The sequence below is a fragment of the Etheostoma cragini genome, chromosome 3 (assembly GCF_013103735.1).
Source record: "Etheostoma cragini isolate CJK2018 chromosome 3, CSU_Ecrag_1.0, whole genome shotgun sequence".
In the NCBI taxonomy this organism is placed as follows: domain Eukaryota; kingdom Metazoa; phylum Chordata; class Actinopteri; order Perciformes; family Percidae; genus Etheostoma; species Etheostoma cragini.
The window spans coordinates 10897330-10906751 of NC_048409.1; the positions used below are offsets into that span (position 1 = coordinate 10897330).

At 40.8% G+C, this 9422-nt stretch overlaps 1 protein-coding gene across 1 annotated transcript in view; it reads left to right on the forward strand.

The window, feature by feature from the left end:
* schip1 (schwannomin interacting protein 1) overlaps nucleotides 1–9422 on the forward strand; it is a 209214-nt gene that overhangs the window by 66987 nt on the left and 132805 nt on the right. The window lies entirely within an intron of this gene.

Here is a 9422-nt window from a genome sequence, read left to right on the forward strand (position 1 = left end):
ATAAGGATTAGGTCTGACATACACATTCCTTTGCTCACAGCAAAGACACACTGAGAATTGAAATCAGCGAAACAGCCATTCTCTTCAGCTCGTAGTCCCTTCATTAAACCAGCACTTAATAAATCCCCAGGATTTTCTCTACTGCGTCTGTTCTGGTCATTAATATTCTATACTAACGTTGTCTGCCGACTTGTGGTTGAATCGCAAGTGGGTGTACACTTCTCTACTAATCTCTGAGCCTGAAGTCAACAGGCAGGTTAAATCTCAGAGACAGCCAGGAGAGTTCTGTGTAAGAGTGCACTTAGGTGGTACTTGTCCACCCAATCTCTACGGGAAAAACAGACAAAGAAGACTGTTTGATTAGGATTCTTGTTGATATAAAGGGGTCAGATGGGTCATTATGAGTGAAGAGAATTCAAGTGGTGAGACACAGGAATAAAATGTGTGCTCTCTTCATAGCTGGTAGCTTTACAGTAGCACGTGGTGGGAGCAGCTGACTGGTCTGTGTTCAGGTCGTGAAGTTTGTGGATAAAGTGAGGAGGCAGTGTATATTCTCTACACACACATACAGCACGCACATGTAGACAGCAGTGGATGTGTTTGTGATCCTTTAGGATGGCCAGGAAATGCTTAGCTCAGTTAATCAGACCTTCTGACAAAGGCGGATCACTATTGAGAGATAATGCGTGCAAGTGTGTGTGCATGGCCAAGGGAGATAGAGGATAGCGTTGTTAGTTCACTGGTTGAATGTGCTAACACTGTAGCTCCGCTCTCTTCCGTGGAAAACGGAGGCTCACCTTTCTACTTTCATACAATATACAGTATATTTTTTTTACCTGACTGATTGCAACGGCCCTCACCATATCTGCTGTATTATCATAACTCTGTCTTGCTTTATACACTTTCTCTTTGTGTCCCCTTTTCTGTAAAGTAATGCATCGGGTGAATGTGACAGCTCCACCCTCCACATGTTTTATTTCTGTCAACCCAGCGATACATTGTCAATCCACACAAGGCAGGGTCTGTATGCATTCATGGATTCATGCACACACACACACACACACACACGCTCACACACACACACACACACACACACACACACATAAACAAGAAAGAAGACAAGGCGATGTGGCAGCCAACTCTAAAGTGATTGAATTTGTAACCTTTGGGTCTGTAACATCAGTCTTTCACAAAACTGTACTGCATGACACTACAGCACATGTGTGTGTGTGTGTGTGTGTGTGTGTGTGTGTGTGTGTGTGTGTGTGTGTGTTAGCAGGTCTTTGTATATTTCTATAAGCAAGCTATTTTGTCATCCCCGTGTCTTTTCAGGGGGGATGACTGTGATATTCCCAGCAGTGTATGTAGCGGCTCTTTAATGTGTAAACGATCTTTCACGTTAAAACACAGCTCACTCATTGCCATGGCAATCCTGCAAAATAGAGCATGTCTGAATATCTCTATAATCGATCCATTTGATCCATAGCAACACCATGGAGGGAGGCAGAAAGTATAGGTTTCATTAAAGAGGAACCTAACCAAATCTATTTTTTATGCCCAGATATGAATCAGCTGTCTAAGTTTTATTATTTCATAATACTGCACCAACACAAAGCCCCCCCAACCACCTACAAGTACACACACATGCACACACACAAGGGAGAGTGAGCGCATGCATGCACACAGACACAGGCATGTGGACACACAGTACATTGCAGCTTTAATTTCAGACTGTCTAGATGATAGATGTCTTTTTATAACCAGACATCAATCAATAGTGTTTGGGCGCTGGCCGAATGTTTTTCTAGCAGGATTGCCACTAAATTACTTGAGAAATCAGGATAAAAACTAACATCCAGAGAAAAAGATGTTTGGTTTTTTAATGGGAGAAACTTGAAAGTGTTTTAATGAATTTCAGAATGAAGTCTATTCTCCTGTCGTACTTCTCAGTTTATTTGTGGCCTTCATGTTGAGTACGAGAGCTATCCATTGCATCAGTGCTGAAATGAGATATAGGATGTAGTAGAAAGGATTTGACACTAGAGGGAGATCATGTATCACAGTAAATGGAGTAATTGGACCAGTTGAAGCCAACATGCAATTTGACCTCAAGATTGCAAAAGTTATACAACTCTAGCCCTGTTATACCTGTGCATTTTAATACTGGGTACAGGACACAAACATTGTTATTTTTACTTGTTTTTACGTTATACTTAAGGCATTTTTTTGTATATCCGTGCTTCATGATTCTACACATATCTAAGCTCAAGCTCAGAACTGGGTTAAAACCTATTGTAGAGCACCGTGCCAGGTTAACAAGGGGGACGTGAAGGTACAGAAAATGCATTTACTTTGTTGTGTGTGTGTGTGTGTGTGTGTGTGTGTGTGTGTGTGTGTGTGTGTGTGTGTGTGTTGGCGGGTGAAGGGCACACAGTGGCAGGTTAGCCCATCTGGCCTGCTAAGGTGCAGTGAGACTGGGCCAAGCAGAGCAGCACCGCCTTCCCCGTCTGCCAGCTGTCATGCTTCTCCTTCTCTGCCCTCTCCATCAATGCTCTCTTAATGTCCCCCTCCTCCTCCTCTTTTGCTGTCATGTCATAGTTTATTTTTGCCTCTGCTTTTCATATTTAATGTCTCTTTCTTTTTCTCATTTCTTTCTTCATGCTTCCCGCGGATCCTCTCTGAATCTTTCTTGTTTGCCTTCTCACTCTTTGTCTGTCTCTTTATCACTTGCAAACCCACCTACGGTACTCTTGCCTTTATCAGGTCATGCAGCTGCAGTAACAGGAGGCAGGAGAGATTAAAAAAAGGTGAAGTAAGGCAACATTTGGGGAATTTCCGTGGAGTAACCGTAGGTCTACTCTTTGTGTGCAGTGCAGTTACTTAAAGCAGGAGTGGACTCCCCAGAGATAAGAAATATTCAGCAATGTTTCACTTCCCATTCAGGTCTCTGGGTTAACTTCTAGGTCAGCTTGGAGCTGTCCTGAAATAACCCAATGACTTTTCTGTAACTGACTTAAATTCATCACTACACAAAGCATTCAGCAGATTACTGAGCCAGCAGCCTGCATAGGCGAAACCTCTGTCAAAGCATTTAACCCCTCACATTCATTATCTCCCATCTAATCCAATATAAAGTCCAAATTGTTGCCCTATCACTGAGCTTGCATGATTTTATTCCTGGCAGTCTTTTTCTATTCACTCCACAAGCCAGCCTTTCATTAATATAGATTGAAGAAAGCAGGAAAGGTCACATATTGTATCAGGCCAGGAGAATGATTATTACACTAAGGCCTCAGCATTGTTATGGTATGAATAACCCTCAGACTCCCTGGGGCTCCATTCTGTTGTATTTACTCTACTTTCACCTCATGGTTGTACCATTCACTGATATGTAGACAAAGACGGCCCACCGGTGCTCAATTAGTCAGCCAATGGAAAAGAAAAGTGCTTTTGTGTCACTTTTTGTTTGTTGATGGTCTTTGTTCACAATTTATATTAAAATAAAGCACTACCAGCGTTTACACAAAATCAAGTCAGAATCGAGGCTAATGTATTGGTATAGCAGCCCATCTTGCACTCAAAGGGCTTTACAATCTGTAGAGCATATAACCCTCTATACATGTTTCAGAAAAGGAAAAACAGAGGCCACAAACTAAATCATGAATCATAGATAAATATTCTTAAACTTAGAAACATCCCTGTACATCAGTAGCCGCCGGTAGCAAGACACAATTATTCTTAAAGCAGTTTTTCATATGTTTAAGAAAAGTACCACTTGTCATAAGATAGTTATTTAAATGAATGTCTGTTAAGTCACTATCCATCATTAGATGAGGTAACACACTGGTGAGTGAGCCCAGCGCACAGTTAGTGATGCGTTTTGCATCACCCAGCAGCGGTTGGTCCACTAGAGTGGGTAGGTGGAACTAACTCTACAGACTCTGGGAAGTGAGATCCAAAAACACACCTGCAATTACAGCTTATCGCCACACAAAGAGATCAAAACGGAGATCTTCCAGATTGTAACTAATCTGGAAGATATATATGCAAGGCAGCACTCACTTATTTTGCAACCACCGGTACTTAGATACTGCAGACCTTTTAGAGTATAAACCTTCAGTTTCCTAGAAACAAAGACATGCCATGCCATGTACACTGTTTTCAAGAACCAGACAATTATTCTTAATCATTACAATGTCAGCTATTAAGCCAGCGGTCTACTGCACACTGTCACCCTTCCAAAAAAAATGGCATTTCCCAATAGCCTTTCCCCACTTCTCTTCCACCGTGGACCAGAACATCCCTGTGATGATTTATGGTAATTATGCAAATGCAACATAAGGCTTTGGAAATTAATGCTAACCCCCACCAGTCTCTTTGCCACTGGAAGATGGGTGTAACTGCAGCCAATGCTTTTAAAATCCTGTTACTGTAATACCACGGACAATGCACAAAGCCTAGGTCAGGCGATTAAGGATTCCCTTGAATTAGTTTAGGTTTATTGGAGCCTCATGGAGGCGATTCACTTGTTTAATCATTTATTTTCATTCATTAGGTGCAAATTGATTGAAGAGGTGGCCTACGTGGGTTTAATACTCCTTTTCTTGTTCCTGTGATGCTGGGTCTGTGGGCTGCAGATTTAATTGCCATAATCCCTCTTTTCATAATAACTCACCTAGATAAGATGTACTGCATGGTAGCGGTGCATGTGTGAGTGTGCTGGGTCTCCACTGTGAGTGACAGTCCTGGCAGGAAGTAAGACGACTTGCTGTGACACACCGGCCCAGGTATTGATTGACAGAATCATTAGTGACCTCTCAGCACTCCATCACCACCCTATGTTGAGAGAGTCTGACTCGAGATCTAGAAGCTACAGAATTTACATCCTCTGCAAACTGTGACTGCAACTAAAATTGACTAAAAACAACACTCGCCGTTTCTGTCTGTGCCCTCCAGCTCTGGCTTTCATTGCAAATGCCTGCAGACATGTGAAGGATATTCATATGACTTTTATAATTAAGTATTATGGAGACGGAGCCTTCAGTGTGATAATGTCTGATGGGGGGCAGCGAGGTCTGACGCTCTGCTAATCACCTGCCACCGGCATGTCAAGTCCAGCATGGGCCCTTTCACACCTCGGACATGTCATGTCACACACTCTGAGGTAATATTGTTATGTCCATGTGACATGCTGGATGTGATATGCTTGTGTGTGTGTGTGTGTGTGTGTGTGTGTGTGTGTGTGTGTGAGAGAGAGAATGTGACTGGGAGGATGGGGGTGCATCTCAATTAGTCAAAGCCTGTAGCATGTTTTTTTTTTCAAGTGCCAAGAAAAGCAATTTAAAATGAATCACATGAAAAAATGTCTTATTTTGTATTGGAATCTACACTGCACTAAGATGTTTGTAGGACAGTTTACAAATGATAGCAGCCCTTACTTCAGAGTGGTCCTGTCGCATTTTCATTGTCTAGTAGAATCCACAGGGGGTCCCTGTTCTGCTTTGTTGGGACAGTTCGGCAAAATAGAAGCAGGGAGTAGTCCACCGGTCTTGTGAAACCCTGGGTCACAATGCATCCGAGCTCTGTTCCTGAGGGTGTTCCTCTCCTTCTTTACTGGGCATCAATACCATATCTATCTGGATTTAAAAGCATACAGATTCAGAAAAGCTGGTCCAAATTGTTGAAACCAAAACAGACTGTTGATGTTGTTGTGTAGACTCGAGGACACTCTCAGTCAGCAAACACCCCCTTCTTTTTCCCTCTAATGCTAGTCAAGGGCCTCTCCTCGCAAGATAATAACCCATTATCAAGAAATTAGTAATTAAAAACGAGAGGTGATCTGCTGTTATGTATTTCAGTGTCTTATCTACAGTAGGACCCACTATCTTTCTCTCCCTCTCTTCTCTTTTTCTCTTTATTTCTCTCGCTCTCTGTCTCTCTCTCTCTCTCTCTCTCTCTCTCTATCTATGTGTCTCTTCTTTCTTTCGTCCTCTGCCTCTTCTCCTTGAGCCTTTTAATTTCACGACACTTCAATTAAATATTAAAGTGTTTCAGGATTACGTCAGACTTGTGAATAAGCTGCTAGGTTTTTCCAGCCTGCCTTCTATATATATTTCTTTTATCTTTTTTTTTCGTCTTCTCAATTTTACTTTCCAATTGCCTGGCATGCTATACAAATACAATTGCATTGGCAAACATGCAGTAATGAAGGCAGATCATACAGACATGGATGATAATAATGAACTATGCTAATTGTAAACCATGCTGGATCATACCTTCATTAGGAGTTTACTGCAGAACTGCACTCCAATGACTGTACTGATGATACAATATACAACATGTATATTGTATTGTATATATGTATTTATGTTTTTTTATATAAATGGTAAGTTATTGTTGTGCACTGTTGATTGATGTGTCCATCTCCCATCTCTCCTCTGGATCATACAAATGGTCATTGGCAAACTTAAGACGGGCCTTGACATGTGCTGGTTTTCAAACCATGACGTCTTAGTGTATTACCAACAGTAACCTTGGAAACGGTGGTCCCAGCTATTTTCAGGTCATTGAACAGCTCCTCCCGTGTAGTTCTGGGCTGATTTTTCACCTTTCTTAGGATCATTGAGACCCCACGAGGTGAGATCTTGCATGGAGCCCCAGTCCGAGGGAGATTGACAGTCATGTTTAGCTTATCCATTTTCTAATGATTGCTCCAGTGGACCTTTTTTCCCCAAGTGGCTTGGATATTTCCCCGTAGCCATTTCCAACCTTGTGGGGGTGTACAATTTTGTCTCTACTGTCTTTGGACAGCTCTTTGGTCTTGGCCATGTTAGTAGTTGGATTCCTACTGATTGTATGGGGTGGACAGGTGTCTTTATGCAGCTAACAACCTCAAACAGGTACATCTAATTTAGGATAATAAATGGAGTGGAGGTGGACATTTTGAAGGCAGACTAACAGGTCTTTGAGGGTCAGAATTGTAGCTGACAGATAGGTGTTCAAATACTTATTTGCAGCTATATCATAAAAATAAATAGTTAAAAAAATCATACATTGTGATTTCTGGATTTTTTTTAGATTATGTCTCTCACAGTGGACATGTACCTACGATGACAATTTAAGACCCCTCCACGATTTCTAAGTGGGAGAACTTGCAAAATAGCAGGGTGTCCAAATACTTATTATCCTCACTATATATATATATATATATATATATATATATATATGTTTTGAAATGCATCCTCCACACCAACAATCTACAACAGTTAACAATGAAAATCACTGAAATAATGAAAGAAAATGTAACTGGTAAAATTCATCTAAACATTACATTTTTATGTTCTCAAGGAAAATGAAGTTAATGATGAATTAATACCAAACATAGTGTATGTTATAATACTTCTCATTAGAAAAACCAAACTACTGCATATTTCTCTGTACTTTTAGCATTACAGCAGGTTGTTTCTTCTTCTTTCTATCTTTAATTTTTTAACCTTCCATTCTCATTCTCTCTCTCTCTCTCTCTCTCTCTCTCTCTCTATCTCTCTCTCTCCCTCCCTTTTTCTTATATCAAGAGAGCCTTTATGTCTTCTCCGATCCCATAACCACCACCACATTATCTTATTGATCTCTACTTGCCCAGCAACATGGCCATAATTGATCATTAATGTCTGATTGGGGACAGTGGTAATGTGAAGAGCAGCAGATTGATCCAATTATGAATCATCTTAGCTCTGGAATCTATTGATTGGGGCTTTGCAGAGGTAATCAAAGTATCAATCTTGACTCTGAAGACAGTTTCCATGCAGGATTTCTGAACTGTAAGTGGGTCATCCAGCAGATGGGACACAATTTGCTGGTAAACATGAATTACATGTTAGGTCTCTCTACATTCAGATAGTAAAGTAGGACTTTATGGATGTAAGAAATGTGATACTATATAGGATAATTTCATGTTTTTTTTTCAGAACACATAGTTAGAAAGGGGAAGAAGAGAAGGAATGGACAGCAAACCAAGAGGTGAAATCCAGTCAGTCAAATTAAAGTAGATCTTTTTTAATTTTATTTAACATTTCATCTGTTTTATCAGTTAGTTTTGTAAAATGATTTATTGCTTTAGTACATTTTTCCTGCGTGTTTTTGTCTGTTAGCATAACAAGTTGCTACTAATGTTATGAATGGATTTGTTTGATGGATTATCAGAAAGAATGGTTATTTGATGATAGAAACATAGATTTTTAAATTAAAACACAATTTCAACCTGGCAATTTATTTGCATCTGCAACAGTAGTGTTGTTTATGTAATCTAGTGAGCACCATTTAGTTTGTTTCAATTTGGTATTATTGTCATTTTGTCTGTAAAAGCTGTTAATCCACTAACAACACCAACTCTGCTGTAGCCAAATGTTGCCAAAAATGTCAGGAAATCTCACCTGCATAGAGATGAGGGTTAAAACTGCTTTTTGTTTCAGGGAAACAGGCGCGACCTCCTTATAAGCAGTGCTAGTGGTAACAATGTTTTATTAATAGCACTCATGCTCTCAGCAACACATAAACTCAGGTATTCTGCACACATACATACACACATTGGCACATAGGAAGCAAAGAAGAAAGAGAAAGTGCCATTAATTTGTATGTGGCAAGATTTTGCACATACTGTACTGTATACCTCAGGAGCTGTGATGTGATGTGATGTGATGTGTGTGTGTGTGTGTGAGAGTGTGGGTTTGAGTGACACTGGGTGTAAAGGAACAGCCTGCAGCACCGTGCATATCCAGCCTCATTTACCAAGTTCCACTCCCCCATTATCAGTAGGATCATTATCCTCTCTCCTCCCTCCTGCTTGCTGCCTCACTTCTACTGGGACTCAAGGTGGCATCCCAAAATATCAACACACACACATCACACTTACCCAGAATGCTTATTATTATGCACTTTTTTTACATGTGAACAAGAAAACAAGAGTGCATGTGAACATGTAGGCGCAAAGTTGAATTTTTGTTTTGCCACAGTACTCCTGTAAATGGTAAAACTAGGTTAGTGTGTCTGAATTGGCTGTTCTCCGGCAACCAACTGCCGCTCATACGATGGAGCTCTGTAGCCGGCTTCTGTACCCGGCTGAAAGCCACTCAACGGCTAGCAACTGCCACTCTGCCTCACAAAGCCTTATAGCCGACCTCTGTCAAGACTGGAGCCAGCACCACGGGACCAGCGGGCGGTCGCCTAGTTTCGTAGAATATCATGCGTATTACTGTGCATAAAATGTTTGGTTGGTTGGTCGGTCTGATGAGTGCAAGATGCAGAGGTGGGTAGTAACGAGTTACATTTACTCCGTTACATTTACCTGAGTAAGTTTTTGAAAAAATTGTACTTCTAGGAGTAGTTTTAAATCACTATACTTTTACTTTTACTTGAGTAGATTA